Source organism: Arvicanthis niloticus, chromosome 7 (assembly GCF_011762505.2).
Source record: "Arvicanthis niloticus isolate mArvNil1 chromosome 7, mArvNil1.pat.X, whole genome shotgun sequence".
NCBI lineage: Eukaryota > Metazoa > Chordata > Mammalia > Rodentia > Muridae > Arvicanthis > Arvicanthis niloticus.
This window is the reverse complement of record NC_047664.1, coordinates 67,520,899-67,536,748: the sequence shown is the minus strand read 5'-3', so window position 1 is coordinate 67,536,748 and position 15,850 is coordinate 67,520,899. Positions and strand designations below refer to the sequence as shown.

The 15,850-nt window shown below is 43.1% G+C and overlaps 1 protein-coding gene across 6 annotated transcripts in view; it reads left to right on the top strand.

Annotated features, from left to right (window-relative positions):
- The window catches only part of Rbm47 (RNA binding motif protein 47), a 129,639-nt gene that overhangs the window by 97,716 nt on the left and 16,073 nt on the right, over positions 1-15,850 (top strand). For all 6 annotated transcript variants that reach the window (XM_034508185.2, XM_034508186.2, XM_076938573.1 and 3 more), the window contains one exon: positions 4,570-4,696. The gene's annotated coding sequence lies outside the window, so the exon portion shown is untranslated. The remainder of the gene's footprint in view (positions 1-4,569; positions 4,697-15,850) is intronic.

The window sequence follows — 15,850 nt, the reverse complement described above, 5'->3', positions numbered from 1 at the left end:
CATGAATGACCTGACAGTGTAAGAGATGAAGTGGGATGAGAACTGACTCTTCAGGTCTTATGAGGATAGACTAAAGACAGTGACAAGGTCCAGCGATCGATCGGCTGATAGGACCCAATCGTAGGATTTTAAAGGCTACTTTGGATTCATGACTGGGATGAAGGCAGTCCAGGAAGGTACTGAAACTACAGGCTGGCTGTCTACAGCCTACTCCAAGTGTGGGCTCTTTAATTCATGGAGTGTTACCGGAGCTCAGGACACAGAAAGCCAAGGCCGTGACGGTTGAGCGCATGCACAAGGCCAGTGGCCACTAGAAATCCAACAGCCAACCCACAGAGCTTCCTGGCAGCTCTGAGTTCATTTATCCTAGGAAAGCATCTGTTTTCAATAAAAACTATTCCTGCCAGCTTGGTAGCACACACCTGTTATCTCAGTACTCGGAGCTAAACCAAGAGTATCATCAGTCTTTCAGGGCCATCTTGAGCTTTGTAGTGAGTTTGAGGCTACCCTGGGCTACATGAGCCCCGTCTTCAAAATGGAAGACATAAATGATTACTACTAATTCAATTAATAAATAAAGTAGCAGCTTCTTTTTTAAAATTTACTTATTTTTTTTTACACTCCAGAATTTATTCCTCCTCTTCTACCCTCCAACTGTTCCCCCTCCCATACCTCCCTCCCCCCGCCCCCCCCCCCCCCCCACCCTTCCACACACACACACACACACACACACACACCCCGTCTCCACAAGGATGTCCCCACCCCCCACCCTACCTGACCTCTAAACTCCCTGGGGCCTCCATTCTCTTGAAGGTAGGTGCATCATCTCTGATTGATCACAGACTCAGTCCTCCCCTGTTATATGTGTTGGGGGCATCATATCAGCTGGTGTGTGCTGACGTTTTGGTGGTCCAGTGTTTGAAGTAGCAGTTTCTTAATGACATGCATGCCCAGTTCCGGTTGGTTCTTACTCCTCAGCATCACAAACACTCCCCCCCCACTTCCTCCCTCTCTCCTTCCCCCTCCCTCCCTTCTTCCCTCTCTTTCCCTCCCTCCTTCCCTCACTTCCTTCCTCTCTTTCCTCTGTACCTTTCTACCCCAGTATTCCTCCCTCCTTTCTCTGCATGTGTGTACCTTCCCCAGCCATATCCCTTAAAAACTCTCTTCTTCCCACACTGCTCACAAGCCTCTTTGTTTCTTGGTCTCTACACACACTTCCACCCACCTAAATACGTGTATTTAGAAGTTGAAGAGTGGGAATGAAATTCTTATTTTTAGCTAGTGTTTGTGACAGAGGTTGAAGTAGCACAGGACATGACTTGATGATCGACTGTGTTAAAAATATATATATATATATTAGTTTATAAGGTTTTTGTTTGATTGATTTTTAATATTAGTGTGTCCTGTCTCATTCCAACCAGTGAATTTGAAACAACTTTAAAAAGCATGTGGAGAGGGCACTAGAAAGATGGCTTGGTCCTTGATGCTTTTGTAGAGGACCTGGGTTCAGTTCCCAGCTCCCATGTGATCACTCATCCATCTCTAAGTACACTGTTTCCAGCCCTCGTCTGTCCTCCATGACTGCTCCATGAACACGATGCCCCTACTTACTGCAGCAAAACACTCATACACAAAATGAAAAAAAGAGAGAGAGAGAAAGAGAGAGAGAGAGAGAATAAACTCTTTTAAAAGGAAGCTCTTATTTTAAAAGAGAAGAACAATTGTAAATCTTGATTTTTAAATATGTGGGCCTGTGCTCTACCTCAGCTGGTAATTGTTCTTGCTGCCTGAGAATGCAAACCTGCCTTCCAGATTTCAGCTTAGGGAACCCATATGGAGACGGGAGGAGAGAATTCCACAAAGTGCCATACATGCACACATCATACATGCACATCATCATCATCATCCTTCAAGAAAAAAAAAAAAAAAAAAAAAAAATGGCAACCAGACACAGTGACCTATAGTCTTCATGTTCATGAGTCTGGGGCAGGAAGTTTGCCATAAATTCCCGGCCTGGGATACAATGAGATAACCTGTCTCAAAAACAAATTCCAACCAAGTACTACCACTAAAACCAACAAAGACCCTATGTATCCTGACAAAATACAGAAAGAATATGAGTCAAAATGAAGTCAGGGTAGGCAACAAAACTGAGAGCATCCTGCATCAACGGATCGCACTGCCTTTAGGGTTTTTGCTTTGTTTTATTTTATTTTGAATAGACTTGTCTGTTCTGGGATTCACTTTGTAGATCGGGCTGGCCTTGAACTCACAGAGATCCGCCTGCTTCTGCCTCCTGAATACTGGGATTAAAAGTGTGCACCACCACACACCAGCTTTCAAAACATTTGCTGGAAGCCAGGAGCAGCTCTAAGATAAGCATCCCAGCTTATGTGTTTTATTTTGAGATGTGTGTGTGTGTGTGTGTGTGTGTGTGTGTGTGTGTGTGTGTACAGTCAGAATAGCAAATATTGAAGTTTCTGTGAAATAAATTTTATTTAGATTTATTGTGGGAAGCCAGAATTTCCTGGATATGTATACTGAGCCTACGTGTTTTACTTGAAGGAATTCTGTTGCTTACATAGCTATGACCGCCCTCTCAGTGAACCTTCTTCCTCTACAGTATAACATAAAACTGAAACCTGTGTTTCATTATATATTAGTAATTTACTTTCAGATTATAGAGTGTACATGGCCACTGCTGAGATATTGCGTTGGGGGCGGGGGGGGGGGCATTTACTAACATACGCAGTGGGAAACCTCAAAGTTCCGTGCAAATACTATGAAGTTCATAATATATCCTATGAAAGATCTCCCCTCCCCTCGGGAAAGCTGAGTACACCCAGGGGCGTGGTATCGGACTCTACATTTTATTCTATAGCCGTGATGCTGCAATTAATTTCAAGACACAGCTTATAATTTGCACTTTAGCGTCTAGGATTTTATCAAACTGTGGTGTTGGAATAGTTGCTATCCGGCAGATGACACACAGAGCTATGTTTTCAGGGTTGGGTAAAGGCTGTAAGCATCTAGAGCTCACAAGTGTAGCTCTCTAAGGCCGTGGCCTTTCTCCCCTTTGAGGAAATGCTTTTTGGGGGGATACTTTATTTTACATTGTTTTTAAATAAATGATGATTAGGGTTTGACCCAGGGCCTGGCTGAGGTTATGCTTTGTCTTCTCCTAAAGACATGGATCCCTCAGAATACCAGCCATTCCAACAGAGATTTGGTTAAGCAAGCTTGTGTTTTAACTGGCTTTAGAGGCCAGTTGTTCCAGAAGATTCCAAAGCATGCTCTGTAGAGCCCTAAAGGTCCTACCTTGTCCCCGCGAAGCCACTGACTCTTGTTTTCTTGGTCTTGTCTCTTTGGGTGGCTAAGTTTTCGGTGGAAGAATCCATGAAGCAAACCAAAAAATGAAACACGGTGGCAACACCAGATATTTAAAAACTAGTAATTCAGCTAGTACTTCAAACAAGTGAAGGAATTTGCATAAAATCAGAGAATAAAGGTAAAGGCATGGTGGCATATGCCTATGATCCCAGCACTTAAGAGGCAGAGGCAGGAGAATTGCAAATTTCAAGCCATTCTGGGATGTATAGCATGTCTCTGTTTCACAGAAAACACCCAGGCCAGGATAATCTTCTAGTCCCTATTCTAGTGCTACATACTGGGGTTAAGAAATCTGGATGCACGAGCCATTTGGGTCTTTAGGTAGCTTGATCAGGTGTGTTGATAGTTGTGAAGGCTGGGTAGAGTCTGTCTCCAGATATGAAGTAAAGGCAGGATCTACTGTAATACTTTATCTAATGTGTCTCTGTGTCTTGAACATTTTAATTTGAACTTTTCATTCCCTTCCTTTGAATATTTTGTACTATTAGGATTTCTTTCTTTCTTTTCTTTTCTTTTTTTTTTTTTTTTTTGAGACAGGGTTTCTCTGTGAACTATTAGGATTTCTAACATTAACTTAAGAGCTGAACTGATACTTTTCATTTTTTCATAACTGTCTCCTTGAAAAGAAAAACCCTCAAGAAATCTTGACTGATTTTAGGGCGAAGTCAGTCACTCTCAAGCCAACTCTGATTGACTGCAGGTAGACTGCTAAGCCTTGTTCCTGTGGTCTTGGGGACAGGCTCTGGATGTGGTCAGGCACTACTTATGATTTGTTAGTGATGTGTAACGTAACTCCACAAGCTATGTGGGAGGCCTAAAGCTAGATATTTTTATCTCTGTATAAGGAGGTAGGTCTTTTTGTGAGTCTCTGGGCTGCAACTGTATTCTTCCTAAGCAGTGTGCGTATCTCTAAGTCATGGCTGCTCTAAAGGTCAAAACACACCGAAGGAAAGAAATTGCTCCTGCTCCTGCTGCAATTCCCCGTTCCTTCAAGGATAAGATAATGAGTTACATTTCTTGGTTTCTAGGGGACATAAGAGTAATGGTTTCTTGAGTAATTGGGGTAATGATAGTTCATTTTAGGAAGAAAACATCCTCAATTTCTAGGCCCATGTGAGTGAAACTTACATTGAAATAAAGCAAAACAAAACACTACTAACATTTTCTTCGATGCTTTAGGTTTTGCCTCAAAGGAGTCTTCAAGAACTAAACAGAGACATCCCAAGCAAGCTGCCGGAATCTTCACGAATTCTCTTATTCTACCTTCCATATAAAGAACCAGAGCCAATCGAATTGGTGACCTTTGGTGAGTGCACCTCCCAGAATCCTTTTCTTCTTCCCTGCTTAAGTAAGAACATAACTCCCCTCCCTATCACACAGATGATGATGTGCGCCTGCTGTGTTTCCATGGTGAGTTAGGGAAATGTTAACCAGGATGATGAGTTTCTTTGAGCCCATACTACAGATCCATCCTTATTTCTCTGTACATGTCACATCTTGCTGGTTTGGAAGGATGCGTCGTTTCCTGCAGAAAGAGGCTGGAGTAACCTGGGCTGCTCACAGTCTACCTTTGACTTCTCAGAGTACATTAGTATTTTCTTCCTTCCTTCCTTTTTTTCTTGTTTTGTTTTTTTGTGGGTTTTTTTTTTTTTAATTCATGCACTTTACATTCTGATTGCCACCCTCCTCCCACAATCCTTCCCCCCACTGTTACGTGTTAAAGACAGAATCTCTCGTAGTCCAAGGGAGCTTTGAACTTTTTTAACCTTCCTGCCTCTATCCAGCAAGTAGTACTAAGATTACTTAGGCCCCGCCACAAGCTACAGTCATCAGTGTTTTGACATCTTTCAATATGTGGTATACAAGGAAGGATCTCTGTACAAGACAAGACAGAAGATTCCATGTGATGGTATTTGATTTGGAAGCCATCTTCATAGCCTCTGCAAGTTGGCCTTCTTGCTTGTTATTTAAGCAGAAGTAGCTGTCACATCAGACTTTCCAGTTCATGACCCTGTCCTTTCTTTCGTAACCAGCTTGCTTCACAAGGCATGTCTTCAGGGTTCATAGAATGCTCGTTTCATTATAGGACTAATAATATTCTATTGTAAGGCACGGACCAGGTTTTGTTAATTCCTATTCATCGGCAGCCATCACGGTTGTTCCCTGTTTTTGGCTACTATGAATAATATGCCCAAGAATACCTGAGTCCTGCTTTTATTTTAAATTTACATCTAGCAATGGAAGTTGATAAATCAATGTATTTATAGATTTTCTTTTTTTTTTTTTTCCTGAAGTATCAACAGATTGTTTTCCACCGTTGTTTTTACATTGTTACCATCATTGTTCAAAGAAGTCTAGTTTGTCTGCCTAACTGGTTACTGTTCAGGGGTTTGTCTTGACAACTGATGGACATTATAATGAGGGTAAAATGGTATATCAAACTGCCAGGAAAGGCAGGTGCTGGAAAGATGTTCACGTTTCATATTGGATGCATACAAAGGTTCTGTCCACAGGAAAACCAGACTAGGGAAATTCCTGAAAACAGTTTGCCCATAGTATTGTTGGTAGCCTAGTTTAGTTTGACTTTTCTCATCCCTTAGGATGGACGATGCTCAATGTCTTTTTGTGTACCTCTTGTATCTTGAAATGTGTGTGCAAGTCCCACACTCATATGTTAATCAAGTTGCTTGCCTGCTTTGCAGCTGAGGTTGTGGTTCTTTATGGATTCTGGGCGTTGGTTCTTCATCTTAAGTGAAGGCATATCGCAGGCAGAAGTTACTAAGATGTCATGGATGAATGCCACGTGCCCAACATTCATTGTTTTTCTTGTAGGCTTCGGTTGTTTGTCCCACAGCCTTTGAGGAAACAGATAGCTCATGTAACTAGCATACAGTAGTGAGATCAGTGAGCATTTTCGCTCAATGAAATACCCAACATAAGAGCACCAGAAGCTGATAGTATTTTAAGTTTGCATGTGCACATCTGTGCAATGTGTTATGAGGATATTTATTTGGAAACAGAGGGAACAAGAGAGGACACACTCTATGTGGTTGGGAGTAGTGAGATTTAGGCAGATGACTGCACCATTCAAAGAAAGATCAACTGTTCCTCATGTTGCACTGGAGAAACTACACTAGCCTACCTGCAATACTATTGGCAAACTGTGTTTCCAGAAGTTTCCCTCATCCTGTTTTATTGTGGACGGAACCTACGTATGCATCTAATATACAATGTGAACAACTTTCCAGCACCTTTCCTGGCAGAATTTTGAGAAGGAGGAAGAAACTCCCATCTGTGTTTGCTGCCCCTCCTAGTATCAAAGGTCTACAGTGAGCTGACTTGCTCTCTGTTGAGCCTGAGATAACAGCAGGGTTGAATTTATGCAACCCGTAGTTACAGGATTTTCTGACGGAACAAGATTCGGTTAGACTTTCAACATCAGAACACTTGGTGTGGGGAGTCAGTGTCCAAATTCCAAATCAGTTACTGCTAAATCTGTTAGCTTAATCTTCAGGACAGAGTTTACCAGGCCTACCCCTCTCCTGGTTTACACTGGGGTTGGTTCATAAGGAGGAACTCTGTTGGCCATTGTGGGCCGTTCTCATTCTCGCTTTACCATAAATGGAGGTTTGGAGAAAAAAAAAAAAAAAGAAGAAGAAATAACTAAGTGAATTGCATTTTCTTATTTTGGATGGCATACAATAGCTATGCTTCCTAAATATAGTTTGTGAGACTAGTATAGTGCATCTCCCTTAAGTCTCTTCACATGAGATTACCTCAGAGCACCCACTCTGTCCATGTGAGCCCAAGGACAAATGATTAGCTTGCATAGGGGCTGTTTTTACTCAGGGCTCAACTGAAATGTTAACTCCAAATGTGTGTGGTAAAAGCAAAGAGCATACGAGAAATGACACCAATTCAACCCCACCATCCATTGCCAGAGTTTAAGATAACATCCCTGACGGACCACACATCTTGACAGTGTATCATATTTTCCGTTTACTTCCACGGATATACTAAGAGTATAGTTCATGAAATTCTTTAATATTGTTTTGCTTTCTAGAACTATTAATATAGTCAGTCGTCAATCCGAGCGACTTTGACTGCCTAGGCAAGTTGTAGAACCTAGAAAACGGCTCTTGTTGGCCCCTTCCTTCCCTTCTCTCCTCTTCCTCGTAACTTCCATTTCCTCAGAAGTAAACAAAGCAAGTCACTTGTTCCAAATAACATTCTCGTTTCACCTTCAAAACTCACGTATGGATAAATGAAGGTTTCAGTTCTTTCCGGCCAAGCTCCTTCCTTCCTGATCCTGAGCCATGTATAGCCACACTGGAGCAAATGATTTAAACAAGCTCTAAAAGTAAGTAGCCATCAGATGGCCGCATAGCTTGATTCCCACTTGTTACTGTGGGTACTTATTAACCAAGGCGATTACAGTTGGGAGTCAGAGATGGGGAATGAGAGCCTAAGACGAGAGGAAAGCACACTGACAAGAAAGGAAAGCAAGAGCGAATGAGGAAGGAAGATGACGGACAACAGGAGGAACTGGTTGTTCCCGCGTGTGTTCCCTCAGCTTTGTCCTCTCCTGTCTGGAACGAGGGCCACGTGACTGATGTGAGGCTGAGGACCTTGGTGTTTGTGTGCTCTTACACAGAGACATTTGTGAGCTTCCGAATGGCCTGGTTAGTATCAGATTAACCTGTGAGCTCCTTTCAGCATGCTGCCCCACTACTTGGCAGAGACCTCCTCAGGAGCCACGGTATTCCCAAGGAAGGTTGGAATGCTGACCCCCTGCCTGGACGTTGCTATTGTCTTTCACTAGAACATTCTTTCCCCCATTTTTTTTCTTTTTTACAGAGACTATAGTTGTAGTGCTCTACAATACAGCAATAGCATTTGAAAGTAGATATTTTTTAGATTAACTCTATGTATATGAGTGTTTTGCCTGCATGTGTGTATGATGTGTATGATGTGTGTATGATGCCCATGTGTGTCTGGGGCTCACAGAGATCATGAGGGAGTTGGGTCTCCTGGAGTCATGGATGGCTTTCCACCACCATGTGAGTGTTGGGAACCAAACTTGAGTCCTCTGCATAGCAGTAAGTGCTCAGATTCCTTGAGCCATCTCTCTAGCCCCATCAAAATATGCTTAATTTTTCTTTTTAATTTTTTAATTTTTAAAAATTTTTTTTCCCTAGCCTTCTCCCTCTTGCCCCAGCCCCCGCTCGCTCTGACCCAAAGTCTAGACACCCATATGAGGGCATCAGATCTCATTACAGATAGGTTATGAGCCACCATGTGGTTGCTGGGATTTGAACTCATGACTTCCTAAAGAGAAGTTGGGGCTCTTAACCGCTGAGCCATCTCACCGGCCCTGTTTTTAACTTTTTGTTTTTTTGTTTTTTTTTTTTTTTGAGACAGGGTTTTTCTGTGTAGCCCTGGCTGTCCTGGAGCTCACTCTGTAGACCAGGCTGGCCTTGAACTCAGAAATCCACCTGCCTCTGCCTCCCAAGTGCTAGGATTAAAGGCGTGTGCCACCACCGCCCGGCTGCTTTTAACTTTTAAAATGTATTTATTTTACTAATTTATATGTGGATACATTTTACCTGAATGTATGTATATACACTGCATGCATGCCTAGTATCCACAGAGGTTGGAAGAGGTCATCCAATCCTCTGGAACTGGAGTTACAGAACTGTGAGCAGACATGTGGGTGCTGGAACTTGAACCTGGGTCCTCTACAAGAGCAATAAGTGCTTTTAAGTCCTGAACCATCTTTCCAGCCCACAAAAGTATTTTTAACTTCACAAAAACACCCCACACTCAGTTTAAACACTTAATTTTTTTTTGAGAATTTCCTATATAACTACTATATTTATACATTATTTCCACCCATCCCTCACAGTCTCAAGTGCCTCCTATGTCATGTACAAGACCTGCTGAGTCCAGGCTGTGTTGCTCAATGTTTATTTAGGTCTGACCACTTGGGATTGGCTGGCCCATTCATTGGTGTTATTTTGAACCTGAAAAAAAAAAAAAAAAAAAGCTGATTCTTCCTCTGGGAGCAGCCATCGATTGCCTGTGGTTTGGGTGGGACCCTGTGAGACTTCCCTCCTCCACACTGTAGTTGACTGCTGTTTTTATTCTGTGGGGCTTGTTTAGGCAGCCATATTGTTGAGATTTCGTGGGTGCAGAGCTTCCTTGGCATGATAAGATGGCACTATCCAGCAGCAGGCTTCCTGGTCCTCTGGCTCTCACTGTTTTTCTCCCCCTTTTTCATTTCTCTGAGCCTCTTATAGAATCTGCACCATCTCTTTGCAGTTCGGCCAGTTCTAGATGTCTCTAATGGCCTCCAGCTGCTGTTTAAAAACAAAAGGCTTCATTTATTACCGCCCCCCCCCCCCACACACACACACATACACACAATGTCCCTGGCTTATTATTCCCCTTCATGTGGAGAGTTCCTGGGGAAGTTCTCCTTTACTGGGACACTTGCCTTAAGGTTGTTGAAATGCAAGGGCATCCACCTCGAACAGGATCTATATCAGCCCTGCTCCGATGGGAGCAGCAGATCTTGTTTCGTAGTTATAACTAGAATGACTAACGTTAACCAAACAAAACCAAGTCACACCTAAAACTGAAGCTAATGTTTGACCGTGTCGATCCAGTCCAGAGCCTTTGTTTCAGGACAGGTCGTGTTCCTTACAAAGAGACCTGTGAGATTCTTGTAAACTACTATCTCACAAGTCCCACCACAAGGTCACACTAGGACAAGCCCCAGTGAGCATGTGTTCATGGATCACGGGACGCTACAGGCATTCCCTGTTTTCACAGTGTAAGTGCTTTTTGCAGCCTACTAATGTAGTTGGAAGCGGGAGAGCAGGGCACCCCTCATGCACATCACGGTGACTGCTCCAGCTTATATTAGGGGAAGTTCTCTTTCTTCATCCCTCGAAAGAGTAATTCAAAAAACTTAAAAAGCATTCAGGTTTTCTCTTGTGTGTATGTATGTATTCTTCTTTAAAATACATTTTGTGCACCAGTTTTAGAGGGTTTTTTTTAAATAATTGTTTTTATTTTTATGTACATTGGTGTTTTGCCTGCATATGTGTCGGAGTCAGGAGCTACAGGTGGCTGTGGGCTGCCCTGTGGGTGCTGGGATTTGAACCTGGGTCCTCAGGAAGAGCAGCCAGTGCTCGTAACTGCTGAGAATCTCTCCAGCCCCCAGTTTTAGAATTTTAAAGTGATTTGTTTGTTTGTTTGTTTGTTTTTGTTTTTGTTTTTTTGTTTGTTTGTTTGTTTTCCTTTAAGACAGGGTTCTCTGTGTAATAAGCCCTGGCTGCCCTGGAACTCCCTTTGTAGACCAGAACTCACAGAAATCCACCTGCCTCTGCCTCCCAAGTGCTGGGATTAAAGGTGTGTGTCACCACTGCCCGGCTTCAGGTTTTTTTTTAAAACGACATATGAGTCTATTACTTTTGGACCATCTGGTTTTATAAATATGAAATTATATTATCTCCAAAAAATTAGCTGCCTTTATTGTATTATACTCCATTATTTAGCTGTGTAGAGTATTTGCTCGCCATATTTAGGAGCCTAGGTTCGCCGGTGGTGGTGGTGCACGCCTTTAATCCCAGCACTTGGAAAGCAGAGGCAGGCGGATTTCTGATTTCAAGGCCAGCCTGGTCTACAGAGTGAGTTCCAGGATAGCCAGGACTACACAGAGAAACCCTGTCTGGGGGTGGGGGGGAGGAAGCCTAGGTTCTACCCCAACACCATGTAAAAAAAATTTTTTTTCCAAAATTTACCACAGTGCATCATGACTTTGCACTAAGCTTGTGACCACACTTACGACTTCTTTAATTAACAATAGTTGTGTCGCCGGGCGGTGGTGGCGCACGCCTTTAATCCCAGCACTTGGGAGGCAGAGGCAGGCGGATTTCTGAGTTCGAGGCCAGCCTGGTCTACCGAGTGAGTTCCAGGTCAGCCAAGGCTATACAGAGAAACCCTGTCTCGAAAAACCAAAAAAAAAAAAAAAAAAAAACAATAGTTGTGTCACCGTTTTATAGCAAAACTGGAGTTGGGATGGGGGGACACTGTGAATGTATGGGGACCTTTGTTGCTCAAGGGCGGGGCAAGGTGGTGAAGGCACAGAACACAGCCTAGATGTGCAGCTCCCACCCACACTACAGGATGTGCGTCCTGGATCCCCATGCTGAAAGTTAGGTCATAAAAATGGATTCCATTTAAGCCAGATGGTTGGTGACATCTGTGCCCTGGCACTCCGGGAAGTAGATGAATGTAGATCAGGAGTTCAAGGCCACCCTTGGTTACAAAGTAAGTTCAAAGCCAACTTTTGAGACCCTGCCATTTAAAACAAAAAAAGTTAACTCCATGGGTTGATTTTAGAATACAGCTTGGATACACGAGCTACTTTACACAAGACTGGGAGTAGCTATGGTGCATTGTGCTGAACTCTGAGATCTGGAAAGCAAAGTTGGGTATTGATGTGTAGTGAGGAAGGGTTTCCCATATACTTTATCCTGGAGCTGAGGTTTTATTGTCTTTTATCTGTGTGGATCTAGGCCCATTCCCCACTGATCATGATTTTATTACATTTCCACTAACACCATATGTGAGAAAGAAGCAGGAAAAACTATCCTGTTAGAGAGCCTGAGTTTTGCCGTCAGATCTGTACACCTCATGTCTGTCTGTGTCCTTGGGCTATCTGACTCTCAGCCTCAATCTTTTATTCTTCAAAAAGAGAGCACTAATAGCTCACGCTTTTCAGACTTGGTTGGGGTGTAGGCACATGGGGTCTCCTTCATTACCTTTAAGATATTGATCACTGAGGGTACTGTAAGTGAGGGTACTGCTCACTTTGTAAGTGAGGGTAACGAGGACCCAGACTCTGGATACGTTAAGGACATCATACGATGATGTTGTCAGGGATGGAGGGGAGGTCTCAAATTCAGGAAATTGGCTTTTCTAAAGTTTGTCAGACCAAGATAAAAAAGATTACATTTGTTTTTTCCTCCCAGCCCCTACTCCCAGAATGACATCTCTGAGACTAATTGTTTATTATTAAATGCCTAGCTCATAAGCTTTGGCTCTACTCCCTGACTAGCTTAGAACTTAAACTATTTTCTATGTCCCTCATGGTTAATTGCCTCCCCTTCAGTCTCAGCCTGCTTCTTTCTTTGAGTCTTCCTCATCATCTCTCTCAGCATCTTATTGGACTCTCAAATCTCTCCTTGTATCTCCTTTTATTCTTTCACTATTTCCCAGAATCCTCTCTCTTCCTGCCAGTGTCCCACCTCCTATTTCCTGCCTCAGCTCATTGGCCATGGGCTTTTTAATTGACAGGTGATGGTTATAAGAGATTCTCTCTACAGTACCAGGCTGTCATTATTTTGGTTTTGCAAATCTTACAGTCTCTGCTATAGTAATTTAACCCTACCTTTGTTGCATAAAAGCAACCGTAGACAGACAGCACTAACTCTAATGTTCATGGCTATATTGCAGTAAAATTGGAAAAATATCCAGAAAGGCAAAGTTGGCTTTGGCAGCCCTGTCCCTGGTTGGCTGACTTCTCTAGGGCACACTTTTTATACTACTCATAGAAATGTCATAAGAATTAAGGGATTTTCATGAGATGTCTTGTACTCATGAATTCAAGAGCTCTAAGCTCACTAGCCAGAGTGCTTGGTCTCTCTCCTGTTAAGATAATTCTTCAAGAAATTATTTCCGGCCAGGCGGTGGTTGCGCATGCCTTTATTTAATCCCAGCGCTTGGGAGGCAGAGGCAGGCGGATTTCTGAGTTTGAGGCCAGCCTGGTCTACAGAGTGAGTTCCAGGATAGCCAGGGCTACATGGAGAAACCCTGTCTCGAACACCCCCCCCCCAAAAAAAAAAAAACAAAGAGAGAGAGAGAGAGAGAGAGAGAGAGAGAGAGAGAGAGAGAGATTATTTCCAATCTGTCTCCTTTTTTGCAAGGAGGATTACCTGTAAGCCATCTCTTCTCTTCTATTGCTGCCTTGTCCTCTGCACATGAGCTAACCACACCTTGCATCCACTTCTTCAGAAATGCTATACATATGAAAGGAAGCCCCTAAGGGTTCCTCGTGGGGCTAAATGGTTTGATCATAAAATTGGGAATTGCTTTTCATGAGTTTAATGAATTCTATAAAGTCCTTACAAAGACATTTATAGTAATATAATCTATGATAACATAGTTCTGAGGATAACAGGACAAGGAAGGCATCTTGGTTAGCTTGTTAAAATGGAAATTACATCCCATCTCTTTAACGAATATACATGTCTTTTAATTCCCAAACAGGCACAGACTATGTCCTCTTGGAGTTGACATTTTTGAGTTGGAGAAAGACTGAGGGAAAATGATGGTAGTTTCAGCTTGTTTGAAAGGGGACAATGACACCGAGCCATGGAGTTGTCTGACACTAACCATGGCTGGTAAAAAGAGACCCTCAGGTTTATCCTGTGTCATTCATTCTGAAGTCCTAGGCACTTACAGTACTTCCTCCATGCATTGATCAAATCCTGAGCAGAACCACTGTGCAAGAACTACACGTTCTCACTTGAAGATTCATCTGAGGCCTCCTAGCCACATCCTTCTGCCTTCATTTCCCATTGTCTCCCCACAGAATAAGGGGTGTGTTTCAGCCCAGTCACCATCCAGCCTCATTTGTGTTCTGAGTCTCTTCTGTCCCCTTTACACCTCTTGCATGTCAGCCACTCTAGAGAATTCCAGCAGACTGGCAAATGCTCCTCTTTGCTTATGGCATTCCCTCTGCTCTTCCCTCTTTCTTGCTAGACTGTGAACACAAAGACTGAGCAGTGGTCGCATGCTGAAGCCTTAGCACTGGTACTCAGTACCCAGTGAGTGAGTGACAGCATGAATGTGTGAATATTGTTTCATCGTCTATGTCATTATAGTATCATTATAGCAGGACAGAAGTTGACTTCAGTACCAGTGAGCTGACTGAGTTCCAAGACCATGTTTTCAGTGAATGGCCATAGTATGTCCTTAAACAATGTGACTCTTGGGAGGGGAGGCTCATTATGTTATTACAGAAGTCAGTAGTGGAATTTAGAAATGACCCACATCTTGAAAACCAGATTGTCAAGAGTTCTCATGAAGCAGAGATTCTCGATTTAAATGAGGCACTGTGATAGCTGGGCAGGTCATTAGCCTGGTTTCAGAAGTCTTATTTGTGGCCTGTCAGTCAGCCTGTGGTGGCGGATTAGTAGTCAGACCACAAAATGCGATAGCAGTGTATGATGGTAATTGTTGCTCGTGAAAAATAAAGTTGATGGCATTTCGGCCACATTATTAAATAAGGTGTCTGGTATCTCAGACACTGACCTGTCCTCTTGGACAGCACTGCACATGTCTCGGCTGGAAAGCAGAACTGTTGGCCTGGTTGGGTGGTACATGCCTACAATCTTAATACTCAGGAGATAGAGGCAGGAAGCTTAGCGAGTTCTAGGCCAGCTTGGACTACAGACCCTTTGTAGTCTCAAGGGAGGCCTGGGTGGCGAGGAAGAGTTCAAAAGAAAGAATACAAAATACCAGACTTGAGAGGAGATATATGAAATAATAATGTGTACTATTTACTTGTTAGATATAGTCTCAGCAACTCCAGTAGATTCCATCAGCAGTTCTCCACAAAGAAACACTCTGTACATCCCACAACTCTGCACTGTCTGAAGCCATCTCTGGTTGTCACAACATTGTAGTGTCACGTGTTTGTGCATCTCGTGGGTAGAGGGGCAGGGATGTTTTCAAACTTCCTAAATGCTAAGGGCATCCCCTCACAACAGCTGAAATGCTGACAGAGCTATGGAAGGTTCAAAATCCTGCGATAAATGGTACCTCAGGGCCTCGTGTAGCTCAGAGTCTGGGACTCTGTGAAATGAGATCATGTGCGTGAAAAAAAAAATCATCTAAAATGCAAACCACCACCTCTCTTTAAGCTATGGCTCTGATAGAAACCACAGCAGCTTTTTTTCTCTATTCCGGCATCGGCCTGCCTCCCGGTCAGACTTTATGTTCTTCCCAGATTTCTCAATGGCTCAGACCAGCAGAGCCAGAATAAGGAGGCAAAACGATAAACCCCTCCTACTGTATGCTGGTGGCATCTTTTGGGTTTGTTTAGGCATTTGCTTCCAGCATCAATGAATGTGTTAAGAATAAGTGTTGTTGTAATGCTTATAAAAAGAATAAGATAATGGATTCCTAGCAGATATTTATGTACTGTCAAACTCTGGGGCAGAAAATCCCTCTGCTTTGCCCACTCTCTGGCAAGCAGCTTCACCCCTCTTGGGATATACAGCTAGTGTCCCTGGGAACACACAGTAAAGCCTTCTTTTCAGGACTGTGTTGATAGAAGTGCCTGGGAAAATTGAGCCTCTTGGCTTTGCTTCTGTTTATCAAACAC